This window comes from Polypterus senegalus, chromosome 13 (assembly GCF_016835505.1).
Source record: "Polypterus senegalus isolate Bchr_013 chromosome 13, ASM1683550v1, whole genome shotgun sequence".
Lineage (NCBI taxonomy): Eukaryota > Metazoa > Chordata > Cladistia > Polypteriformes > Polypteridae > Polypterus > Polypterus senegalus.
This window is the reverse complement of record NC_053166.1, coordinates 43,821,578-43,835,296: the sequence shown is the minus strand read 5'-3', so window position 1 is coordinate 43,835,296 and position 13,719 is coordinate 43,821,578.

The following is a 13,719-nucleotide window of genomic DNA, read 5'->3' as shown; positions in this document are numbered from 1 at the left end:
AATGTGAACAGACATAGAAAGGCAAAATTGAGTGAAAAGTAAAAAAATAAGAGGTTTCCAATGTCAAGGGTACCACCAAGTCACAGAGCGTAGGGGAATGTCCTGAATAAGAGCCACAGGACACAGAAAGGGGCAGCCAAACTAAAGAAGAGATCCAGTATTTACCAACATTGGGTGGCAGGGGCTGTTAAAGGAAAGTGGCTTATTTACCCTGAGGGTTCAGTCGGATGGAGCACAAGTGAGTGATTTTGAGGAACCAGTGACAGATATGGGGCACTGTCGTCCCCATGAACCCTCAGACCAGACGCCAGACACCAGATAAAAGTCCAAATAATTATTTTATTTGTACAATAACGTGAACAAAGCACCTCCACTTCCACTATACTTTACTAATAAATCAATAAACACAATAATCAATACACAATTCCTCCACACCTCCCAGCATCTCAGTCACCCTTCCTCCCAACTCAGCTCAGTGCTGTGATCTCCCACAGTCCTTTTAAACTCTTCGTCCCAGAAGTGTTTCTGTCCCTCAGTCCATGTGACTTTGTAACACTTCTGGGGCGGGTGAAAACTTCTTTTCTTCAGCCCGGAAGTACGTCATTTCCTTTGTCCCCTCGACTGGGAAGTACTTCCAGGCTATAAGGAAAATAGAAGTCCCTGGTCCTCCCTGCAGTGTCCCCTGGCGGCCCACATGTGATCCAGCAGGGCTGTGAAGAAAGAATCCAATGTCCATGATGCCCTGCTGGAATTCGGGGCACCTCCATGTTGCAGGGAGGGCTCCATCTGGCAGCTTGGGGGTATTGGCTGGGAGCAGCTGCCGGCCATATTCCACAAACCTCATGATATTCCCCAGGGCACCAGAGGATAGGTGCCCTAGCAGATGAGAGGGGTACACGAACCTCTAAGCAGACTGGGAGAAAAATCTCAGATGATCTAGGGCCAGGCTTTTTATTTAAGGAAGAGGTCAACTTTTACAGCCTTCACTTTTATACTAGGACTTTTCTACAGGAAAATGATTTCATAGGCACTCTACAAATATAGATACATACTACAGTTACTTCTATATATTATTTACAATTCAGCACAGTCAGGTTAAGTATCCTGCTTATGGTCACACAGTGAGCTGGAGGTGGGCATTAAACTGGTATCCTTGTAGTCAGGATTTTAACTACCAGCACAGGGTTCATTGTCTTCTCTCTTTGTGGATTTCTAGGTACTAATATGCAAACCATATCACAGAGCTTTGCTTCCATATGTATACAGTATAGATAGATAGATAGATAGATAGATAGATAGATAGATAGATAGATAGATAGATAGATAGATAGATAGATAGATAGATAGATAGATAGATAGATAGATAGATAGATAGATAGATGCAAATGTCTGTGGTATAGTATATACTACTGTATATGGCCCATTTATGTTCAGCTAATGTACCCCTCAAATGAAAATCCTTCAGGTTTATTACCTTTGTGTAATGCATGCAGGATGGAAATTGAGGTGGACGAGTGGGTTTAACCTTGGTGAAATGAGTGCAGTTAGAGACAGAGAAAATATTGTGCAGCACTGTGAAGTGTGAGAGGACATTAATTTTTTTATGTAAATATTTTTTTCTCATGCGCTTGTGACCCAGCAGTGGCCACTTCAGCAACGATCTTGCTGTGTGTGTGTGAATGTTCTGCACAAGGCTGCTACAGCGCTGTGATGTCATGCTGGCCTTGCAAAGCATCATGGGGTGCTTGAAAAGAAATGTTCATCTAATCCAGTCACAGGATGAATTTCCACAAAGATATTCTGCAAACAAGGTCTCCAAAGCATACAGCTTATTCACTGTGAAGATTGCTTGGGTGAATTTCACTGATCACCATTAATAACTAGTCCAAAACTTTTTCTCTTTCATTTTTCTGCTCATTTTATACTTTTAAATCTCATCTGTTGTTCACTTCTGGGCAAATCCTAAAATTACTTCTGATTTAGGAATGTGCCTACAAATGTTCTGGACTATAAAACTGAAAAAAGTGCCTGTGCTTGCTAAATCAAGAAGGCAGTTTCCTGGGGGAATTGTTCTGATCTCCTGGAGAATCAGGTAGCCATATGTGGTGATTGTCCTCCCTCTGGTGTCATAGTCAAGTATTACAGGCTTCCTTCAGATGCTCTACAATAGATAGATAGATAGATAGATAGATAGATAGATAGATAGATAGATAGATAGATAGATAGATAGATAGATAGATAGATAGATAGATAGATAGATAGATAGATAGATAGATAGATAGATAGATAGATACTTTATTAATCCCAAGGGGAAATTCACATACTCCAGCAGCAGCATACTGATAAAGAACAATATTAAATTAAAGAGTGATAAAAATGAAGGTATAACAGACAGACAATAACTTTGTATAATGTTAACGTATACCCCCGGGGTGGAACTGAAGAGCCGCATAGTGTGGAGGAGGAATGATCTCCTCAGTCTGTCAGTGGAGCAGGACGGTGACAGCAGTCTGTCGCTGAAGCTGCTCCTCTGTCTGGAGATGATCCTGTTCAGTGGATGCAGTGGATTTTCCATTATTGACAGGAGCCTGCTCAGCGCCAGACGCTCTGCCACGGATGTCAAACTGTCCAGCTTTGTGCCAACAATAGAGCACAATCTCTCCCTTGGGACACCAGCTGAACTTACAGAGACCACCACTTACATTTCACCCATGCTTTGTAGTTCTATAATTAATAAATGAACAGATATTGCTGAGCTCCACTTATGTTAATCAGTTTCAAACTACTTTGTTTTCTTGTTTGTTAAAACAAATCTGTGTCTTTATGTGCAAATAGAATAGAATAGACTTGAACAATATAGAATAGAATAGAATATACTTGAATAGACTAGAATAGAATAGAATAGAAAGCCTTTATTGTCTTTGTTTTCACAGCACTGAGACGGCACTAATTAAGATCACTAATGATCTCTTAGTGGCTACAGACTCAGGCCTAATCACAATCCTTGTTCTTCTTGACCTCAGTGCTGCATTTGACACTGTCTGTCACTTCATCCTACTAAAAAGGTTATCTGCACTAGGTATTTCTCACATTCCGTTAACCTGGTTTAAGTCATATCTTACAGACAGAACTCAATTTATTCAGCTGGACACATGTACCTCCACTCCCACTCCTGTAGTATCTGGGGTTCCTCAAGGTTCTGTCCTTGGCCCCCTGCTGTTTATCATTTATCTGCTCCCTTTGGGTGTCATTTTTCGTAAATGGAAGATAAACTTTCATTGTTACGCAGACGACACCCAGTTATATATCTCAACTTCACCATCTGCATCGCTTCCACCATCCTCACTTACTGATTGCCTTGCTGAGATTAAGTCCTGGTTCTCTTCTAACTTCTTGCAGTTGAACTCCAATAAAACTGAGGTGCTTCTTATGGGCACGAAATCTGCAATAGCGAAGGCATCAAAGATCTCAGTATTAATAGACAACACATCTGTTACCTGTACAGATCAGATAAAAAGCCTTGGTGTAATTCTGGACAGCACGTTGTCTTTCCAGTCTCACATCAGTTCTGTTACTCGAGCAGCTTACTTCCACCTGCAAAACATTAATCGCCTGCGTCCATTTCTGTCAAATCACTCTACTGCCATTTTAGTCAACAGTTTGGTCACCTCCCGCCTGGACTATTGCAACTCACTTCTCTTTGGTCTGCCCCAAAAGTTACTACATAAACTTCAACTTGTTCAAAATTCGGCTGCTCGTATAATCACCAAAACACCCTACTCTGATCACATCACACCCGTTATTCAGCAGCTTCATTGGCTGCCAATAAAGTTCAGGGTCAACTACAAAATTTTAGTCCTTACATATAAGGCCATTCATAATCTTGCCCCCACATATCTCTCACAGCTCCTACAAGTCACTAAATCCTCTCACTTGCTCAGATCCTCTTCTTCCATCAACTTAAATAATCCACCAGCACGTCTTGTCACGATGGGATACTGAGCATTTAGCAGATTGGCACCTTCCCTATAGAACTCATTACCTGCTTAACTTAGGAACATGACTACCCTTCACCAATTCCAGGCTAATCTCAAAACTCATCTGTTCAAAACTGCTTATTCACTGTAACTGTTATTGGTGTTTTATCTGATGTTATATTTGGGTGTTAAATTTTCTAGTTATTGAATGTTTTTATTTTTTTAACCTGATTGTATAGTGACCTTGAGTTTTTTGAAAGGCGCTCCAAATAAAATGTATTATTATTATTATTATTATTTGTAAAAAAAAATTACAACGAAATTACGAGTGCCTCTCCAACTGGGTACAAAAAAGCAAACAACACTACTTTTGTGAAAAAGAACCCTACAACACATAACACACACACAATATTTAATACTAGCCAACCCGCAGCGTACCATATGCCGCATAATTAGGCCGTTTTTTTAATGATTTTTAAGCACAAGGAGAAAATTAACATTTGAAAAATCGGTAATGTGATAAATCAGCAAGAAAAGCAACATTGTTACAATGCACAGAACGAACAAACACACAATTGTCCGTGACTGAAAACTGGCGGACTGCAATTGCGCCTTCTCTTGCCAGACGGAGGGATGGGGGTGCACGGCGCGGAGTGTGGAACGGGAGGAGAGGAGAAGGACGTCCATTCAGCTCCCTCCGTCATGCTAGTCTGCTGAATTCTCGTTCAGTATGTACTGCCCGCTCATGTGCCCACCTCAAACTCGTCACTTGAGTCGTTGGCTGCTTTTCTAAATATAATCCACCAAGACACCCGACCACGGTAGTAGCGAGGTGGGAGGGGGGTGTGCACAAAGGGTAGGGACGCAACCAGTGGGAGCGTATGAGTCGCACTTAGTGGGAATTCCACGGTTTGCAGCCCGAATGGGGTTCAACGGCAAACCCACGCCGGGTAGACATACGCTCAATGTCATGCATAATTATTTATTGAATGCTAAACACTTCTGGAAAGACACGGTTGTCTAAAACGGGTTGGTGTGAGAATACAACAGTAAGTGAATGAAAAGATGGAACTCTGGAGAGAGCAAAATACAACACAATAGTGAACCCGCGGCATAACAAACGCTGCATAATTATTTATTGATGGTTAAACACTTCTGGAAAGACACAGTTGTCTAAAAAGAGAGGGTTTGAGGATACAACAGAAAGTGAATGAAAAGATGGAACTCTGGAGAGAGCAACATATAATTGTCCGTGAGTGAAGAAGACGCATATTTATTGCGGATGCGAATTGTTGTATGTAGCGTGTAAAACAGTTTGCTATGGTGCACACGGTCGTGCGTCGTAACCGAAAACTCGGTTTTTAAGGACTGCTCACTTCATTGTGTTTTAACCTCAGTTGTAAAGGATTGTTTTAAGGATCCCAAGGGATACCCCTCGCAAACTGTTTTACACGCTGCATATGGTGATTCACCTCCGCGAGAAACATGCCTCTATGAACAGTCAAGATGGCTCGGAGTTATTTACGACAGATGAATATAAATGACGCTGTTCTTTCTGTGTTGTCGTGCCCGAGTTGGTGGCCATGGCTCTGCGAGTTGTCGTCGTATCCAATGGTCTTGGAGTTGGTGGGCGTGGCTCCTCCCTGCGTGCGCCATAGGTATCTTACTTGTCGGCGGCTTAGTGAATCCACGCCCCTTCCGGCGTGCTCTTCATGGGTGTCTTGCCTTAGTGAATTATATATATAGATATAGCATGTAATATGTCATCTAAGTAGTAATTTGTAAAGTTTGTAATTGTAGCTGCCTCTGAGCCCATATTCATTAAAATGTGTTACAATAAAAATTGAATTGAAAAATTAAAGGGATGCTATTAGATTTCAAATGTGTATTTCTCTTTGTCCATTTCCAGGCCTGTTCCTTCGCAGTGCCAATATGATCCCATTTATATGGTAGATAGTCTACTTTTACAGTAAACATACAGTATATAAATATAAATCTATCTGATTCCTGATTTTTTTTTTTTTGCATTCATTAAAAGGTAGAAGGCAGCTAAGCATCAGTCAATAACAGGACACCAACACACGTACTCACTTCAGATTAATGCAGACACAACTTATTAAATTTCTTAAATTTGTTTGGATAAAATTGGCTTTTAAAGTAAGGAATATATTTAATGCTAAAATTAACATAAAAAGTAAAATTATTCAATGACATTGTGTTTGAAAATGACAAAGTAAATGGCACATATAAGTTTCTGCTAATAAGATTTGGGGTTCTCAACGGCTGTCGGTTTTCACTCCACACTCTAAAAACAATTGTTTTGGGCCAACAAAAAAAATTAACGCAACGCTCTGCATGAAGTTTTTTGAGTTACTACAACTTCTGGTTAAAATTACATAGAACCAATCCACAACATTGAGTAACTGGAAAAGGTTTTTCCTTCAGATCTTAAATTACTTGTAAGTACCATCTACTTAAAAAAAATATAGGATTCACACAACTTTTTTAATTCACTGCACATAAAAATTAAGTTGTGATTTATGTTACATTTTTAAAGACACTTTTAAGTTCTAACTAATTATTAATATATTTTAAAGTTGTGATGATGTAAAAAATGAAGTTGGTGTAATTAGTGTGTTCTGCCTATAATTTTAAGTTTTATCAAGTTTAATTACTTATTAAATTATTAAAACTACAGCCACTTAAAGAATGCAAGTGTTACAAAATGTACTTTTTTAATTAAATTTTTCAACATCTTTCAAAAACTTTGTCTAACAAATAGCCATACTACAGCAGCAAAAACATAGGCCTCAATGTAATATTCAATTGCCAAATATGTCAAATCTGACTTCTATTGCAAGATGCAAAAACATTTTACATTACAGCTTCGGAGTATACTCTAAACCTTACAACTGGAAAATAAGTAAAGTCAAAGAAAGATTATTACAATTAATGAAGTATCTTCTCAATATGCCATCAGGCTTACATCCAGTAAAGCAATATTGCATCTAAAATCCTTAACCAACATATAAACGCACGTCAGAAATCATTAGCGGCTGGAACAAAAAAGTAATGTTGAGAAAATATGGGAAGATGGACGCCATTAAATTTCACTAGAGCTATTCAACCTGTTATGCAAAATAAGTAAGTGATGTTTACTATATTAGAGCAATGTAAAAAATTATTAACTTGAAATTGCTCCTCTATCACTAAAATATCCGTTCTATCACTCACTGCAGTTGTTTTATTCACTTGCAGTATGGCGTGCTGATCTTGTCACAGCACGTTAAGTGAGAGGAGTTTCACACTCATGAAGCAGAGAAATTAAGTAGCCATAGCGTTAGATTAGGTTAGACAAACAAAAATGTTGTTTTTAAATAACGAAAAAAAAGGAATTTGAGTTTAGATTACTTGCAAGTCTAAGATAAAGAACGTACTAATGTAATTCTTTCACGTCAACACATTAAATAATGCTTTCAAATTCAAATTTTTAATAAAATCATCGAACTTGAATTTTTAACCTAATAGCATGAATTTGATTAAGTGATGGTTAGAGGTCTCTTGAATTGCTTTTTATAGTGCAACAAATTATTTCATTTAGAAGCGACTTTTATTGTTGATGGGCTGTTTCACTTAATTAGCCAGCTTACCTTGACTTTTTTTTCTGTGTTCTGTACAAAAATAACTGTACTGTAGGGTTTTTACTTCCCTTGTGATATTCCCATTGATTGTTATGGCAGTTTTTTAATGTATGAGATCTTATTCAATTCTATTCTAAGTTCAGCAGTCACAAAAGTACAAAATATTTCATGTATCAGGGAGAACTGTCCCAAAATAATAACAGCACATACCAATGCTGGCCAAGCTCAATGGTGACCACTTGGTGCCTAAGTAATACCAGACATGACAGGGACAAACTGCATCAATTAAGAGAAAACAATTGAATTAGATGGCCACTTCACAGAACGGTTGCTAAATGCCATTAATGTACAACCTAAAAAATGACAGCAGAACTGAATCAGCACCTCTGTGTCTCTACAAAAGCTTCACAATGCTGGCATTTATTGCAGAGCAGCCATCCACAAACCACCAGGCCAAAGACACATAGCCGATATAAGGGACACTGAACTTGGACTCCTCAAGTCAAGTCAAGTTGGGGAGCATGCACTGGATCCCAGTTGGTAACCCCCCCCAGGCAGATACACGGTTCAGTCCCACCATCCGGAAACGACCTTCAATCTGCCGCAGCCAGGTGTTACGTGGGCGACCCCTTGGTCTGGTCCAGCCACTTGGGTCCCCAACAATGAGGATCCTGCGAGCCAGATCACCCTCTGGGAATCGCTTCACATGGCCGTAGTGCCGTAACTGATGCTCCCTAACAATGCAGGTAATGGGCCTCATTCAGGACTCCTTGAGCTCAATGGAAAAAAGTAATATGGTCTGCCGAGATGTCTTTACACCCTATTGTGTACGTTTTGATGATGTTCGCTTTTGAGAAAACCAAATGACACCTTCAACCCACAGTATATAATACCAGCTGTTAAACATGGTGAAGGATCCACAGTAATACAGGCAGCCATCTCTTTGCCATCATTAACTCCGATGATTGCTCTTTGCGGTCTTATAACAGCTAAATAAAATGTCACAGGACCAGGACCAGCACTTGTACATATAGGACCAGACACAAGCCAGTGAAGCAGTGAGACACTCGGTGCATTTACATGCGCACACAGAACCAACTTCAGGTGATTAGTCACCTTTAAGGCAGAAATCTGATTTATTAATAACCCGCATTTTCATGCACAAGTAATCATTGGGAGTTCTCCTTTGTCAAAGCGCTCAGACTTCATTAAAACACGCAAAAGGGGGTTACATCATCTTCGGCCACAGAGAATTCGAAAATTAGCATGACGTGATCATTTTGTTGTGTTTTATAAATCTGTTTAGTCAACCTGATGCCTTTTTATAGATTTCAGTTACCGGGTTGCATGCTGCAAACTCTTTTCTGCTTGGCTGTGCGACTGAGACCTGCAAAGGACCCGTATTTCGGCTTCTTGCCTTACATCCAGTGCTACTGGAATAATAACAGAGCAGGTATTTTTACTTTAGTAAGATACCGTAGGTATTGTGTTAAGTTACTTTACGTGCTCCTGAGATTGTGTTGCTGAGCTTAGCACTTAGCATTCAGTTTATTGGCATAAATGTAGCAAATTCCTAAATATTGAGACAGGTTTATTTCAACTAGGAGAAGAAATAATGCAATTACTCAAACATTTACATCTGGAAATGTATTTTGTGGATGATTCTACTTGTGGCTGTGTACAGTAGATTGCTAGACTGCAACAGATATGCATAGACTACAAATCCATATAATGTGAATATTAATGGAGAAATAAATATACGTCTGCTGCTCTGGTTTCTCAGAGGCCAATAACTCGATTTTTCTAATCAGAATAAGGGTTTATGTAGCATTTTAGAAATCAGATTTCTGTGAGTTATTGAAGAGCGTGTTCCTTTATGATGTTCACCTGTTCAAGGATGATCAGGATGCAGCCTGAAATACTTATGATGTAAATCAGGTAATGGCCACAGCGTCAGTCCCTTTGAGCCAGCAGATAATCCTCGCACAACCCTAATCTTAACCATAGTGTAACGGGGCCCTAATCTTAACCATAGTGTAATGTGATGCACATCTTGGGACTGACGTTGAGGGCTTTTCGTGATTTTGGGGCGTTATGTGACTGACCTCATAGATACTGCGGGCTGCAAATACACTCTGATGGGCTTAACTGAAATGCCTGTCCAATCAACAGGTGTAAAAAAAAATTTGATCTTTAATGGGAAGTTCTGGAGCCAGTGTGTGAAGTAGATTTCCTTATCCTACATCCCTCAAAATAGCAGGAGGCTTTTCTTTTGAAGAATGATGTAGTGTCGCACTACACCCAGTTCAGGACTTGTATAACAGCATTTCAATAAGGACTAAAGATGCTCAGAAGATAAAAGGTGGCCCCACCCAATATTTGATCACAGGTATTAATATAATATTTCATTATTTTGGTATACCCCTGTGTTTTGATAATAATTGACATCCTAAGGTTTGTATAAATAATCTTGGATTTTATCCAAACAACAGGATATCAAACTTTATTAAATCTTGAATTTTACCCATTGTGCTCAAAATGCCTTACTTGGCTTTCTTCTCTGTAACCCTTCAGTGCTCACATTTGAAGGGGCAGCCTCAAGTGGTGCTCCTTGAAACAGCTGGCAGTCAGGAAAGTGAGAGTAGGGATTAGTGCTGCCTGGCAGTAGTTTGGTGTGAAAAGGCTCCCCCATGTGGCCACAAATAGTAAATTAAGAGAGTCTCCTCAATGCGAAGAATTTGTCAAAATCCACAGAGCGTGTATAAGGAAAGGAATTTCTTAATACAAAAGTAAATAAAGTTAGTGATCAATTATTGAAATACAAGGAACAACAGAGGGCATGTGTGTTTCTTCTGAGAACACAAAGGAATAGACTGGAAAAGACACTGAAGGGGATACACAAGGTCAGACAGTGCTTTTAATGTTTTTTTAAATGCTGATTTTTGTTAATTAGGGTGCATAAGAAATGATGCCCAGTTATAAAAGACAGACAGTGTCACGACCTTCATGGAGACACTTACAGTCAAGTTAGACTTTATACAGTAAATGGGCAGAGAGTTCTTTCACCGTGGTTATTCTATTATGCTATTACTGTCCTCGTTATTGCCATTCACCACTAAAAGGTAGTGCTATATCACAATGTAACAGGCACACCAGTGTAAATGTTGATAATAGTAAAGAAAATCTTTCTGACATTTGGGTGAAATCTGCCCTTAACCAGTTTTCAACAGTGTCTCTGTATTCTTGTTGCAGAATTTATTTTAAAGTAACTTTTTTATTTTATAGTAAAGTCTTGATCACTGTCCTAATTTCTTTAATAATTTTAAACACTTCAATTATGTTAGCTCTTAATCTCCAGTTACTTAAACTCAGGGCCTGCTTGTACTTTATTTCTGCCCTTGGCAAAAGTATAAGTGGCGTGCCCAAACCACAGAATCTTGACAGCAATTGTTATACGTATTATTGCAGATTGTAAAGAGTTGGGTGGTGATTTGACAGCACCTCCGATCCCCCATTCATGTTCATTCAAGAATGAAGTGAGTCATGCACTCACCGGCCAGCAACTTTATTAGGTACACCTCCTCAACTACTTTTTAATGCAACCATTGATTCAGTCAATCACTTGGCAGCAACTCAATACATTTAAACTTGTGGATGCTGTCAAGACAACCTGCTGAAGTTCAAACTGAGCATCACAAAGGGGAAGAAAGGCGGTTTAAGTGACTTTGAATGTGGCATGGTTGTTAGTGCCAGACAAGCTGGTCTGAGTATTGAACAGCCTGGGTTTGGTGGTGACATCAAGGGACACCAGAGGTTGGGAGGCAAAGATCACCCAAAGCCACCCGATGGTAATGCCTACGCCTATTATACTTAACAAAATGCTACATCCGAAAAACTATCCACACTAGCCGACTGCCTAGTTTGCCTATATGTTAGAGCTGGTCCTGTTTCAACCGAAAAAGTTCAAATCCTTAATCTCTTCTCATTTCTCATACCTCTTAGTCCTGGAATCAGCCTAGTCGTTCTCTTATGGACTTTTTCTAGCACTGCTAAGTATTTTTTCAATATGGTAACTAAAACTGAATGTAATACTCCATGTGAGGCTTCATTAGTATAAGTATTTCTACCCTTGACTCCCTGGATGTACTCCACACGTTGTGATATGTAACATAACATCCTATTAGCTTTCTTTACTGCTTCAGTACACTGTTCTAATACAGATAGGGATGAGTCCACAATGACTCCTAGGTTTTTCTCATAAGGGATATTCTCAAGTTTAAAACCTCCCATTGTATATTCAAAACTAACATTTGTACCTTCTATGTTTAATACTTTAACTTACATTAAATTTTATGTGTCAGAAATCTGCCAAAGTATGTGTGCTGTACGTATCCCTCTGTCATAATTTAGCTGGGTCCTTCCACCTAGCTTGGTATCTAGTATCTAAAATGCCTTTCTTATCATCAGTATCAGCTCTTCTCTCTGATGTTTTGCCTAGATTGTCAAGAAGGAAGTTTTCACAAAGACAGAATGGGCGTGAGACTTTCAAAATAAGCCAAAAGCAGACCAGGAAATTAACTAACCTGCCCAGAAGAGACTTGTCTTAAAAAATTACCTTCTGGCTTCAGCCGGAAGAGGCCCCAAGACATAAGGAGCTGGCAAAAGTCAATGAAATGTCCCTAGTTTTATCATAAATTGCCACAAGAGGGAGAATAACTGTCAAACCCTGGCTTGTGACTGAAAAGGCAACAAAGGATCTTTATAAACTGAAGATTTTTTACACAAAAAAGAAAAAATTTAAACTATCCCGGAAAGTGCTCAGTAGAGCACACAATATGTTGCCTAGATGACAGTTCTGCAGCAAACAAATGCCAAAATACAGTCCAGAAGAATAATGCAAAAACAGAGAATGAGAAATGAGAGAATCCAAATAGAAAATAATAGTTATAAATATTCTTAACAATAAACAAATGATCTGTGGCTCCTGAGCCTTATCAGTAGATAGAGGGAGGGCTCAAGAGTGGTGATGTCAGTGTGGCCCCGCCTCCTGAAGTACCACCCACAAAATACATGGGACATAAGAGAACGTGATTTTACATATCAAAACATAATACTACATAAACAGAAGACTATTAACAAAAAATAAATCTATACTAATAAAAGGCAAAGCCCTCACTCACTCACTCATCTACGCGTAATGGTCATAACTGGAAGCTATTTTTCTCCATATACTGTAATGGAGTTGAGCTGTATGGCCGTGGGGGGCAGAGTTTCGTGTGACATCATCACGCCTCCCATGTAATCACGTGAACTGACTATCAACGCAGTACGTAGAAAAACCAGGAAGAGCTCAAAAAAGTGCTGAAGAAAACATGCATTATATAATTGAGAAGGCAGCGAAACAATAAGAAGCGAGCGACTGACATATACAACCATATTCATGAGTGCTGCTACTTCGGAAACAAAGCATGGTGCAAACCTAAAGTTTAAATTAAGTTCATAGACAGGCTGCCGCTGGCGTTTGTAATTTAGTGCCTGCCTATATAAGGCCATCCGTCAGCGGCAATCCAATAGAAACACTGCCACCAAATATTCACGGGTGAAGGACTGTGCCTATGCAGAGGAAGATGAGATGGTCAGGGTGGCGTTTGGCACAAACTCAGCGAAACTGCGAGAGAAACTTTTAAGTGCCGGGTCTTAGCTAACATTACATACAGCCGTGGACATCGCACAAGATGGCACCAGCACAGCTGGGAACCTTCGATATATGAACACCAAGCGGCTCACGTGAACTGACGCAGTGCACAGACAAAAAGCAACAGTTCCAAAGAGTGCTGAACAAAAACCGAATTACACAATTGAGAAGGCAGCAAAAAAATATGAAGCGTCTGATACATACAAGCATATTCATAAGTGCAGCTACTGCTGAAACAAAGCAAACGGTGGAAAAAGTCAATGTCCCGCTAAAGGAAGACAGTGTAAAAAAAAACCTGTGCATCCAGTGTGTCACATCTCAGATAAAGAGGAAGACGAGCTGTTTATTGATGCAGTAAAAAAACAAATCGATGAATGAAACCTGTTATCTTTACAACGATTGACAA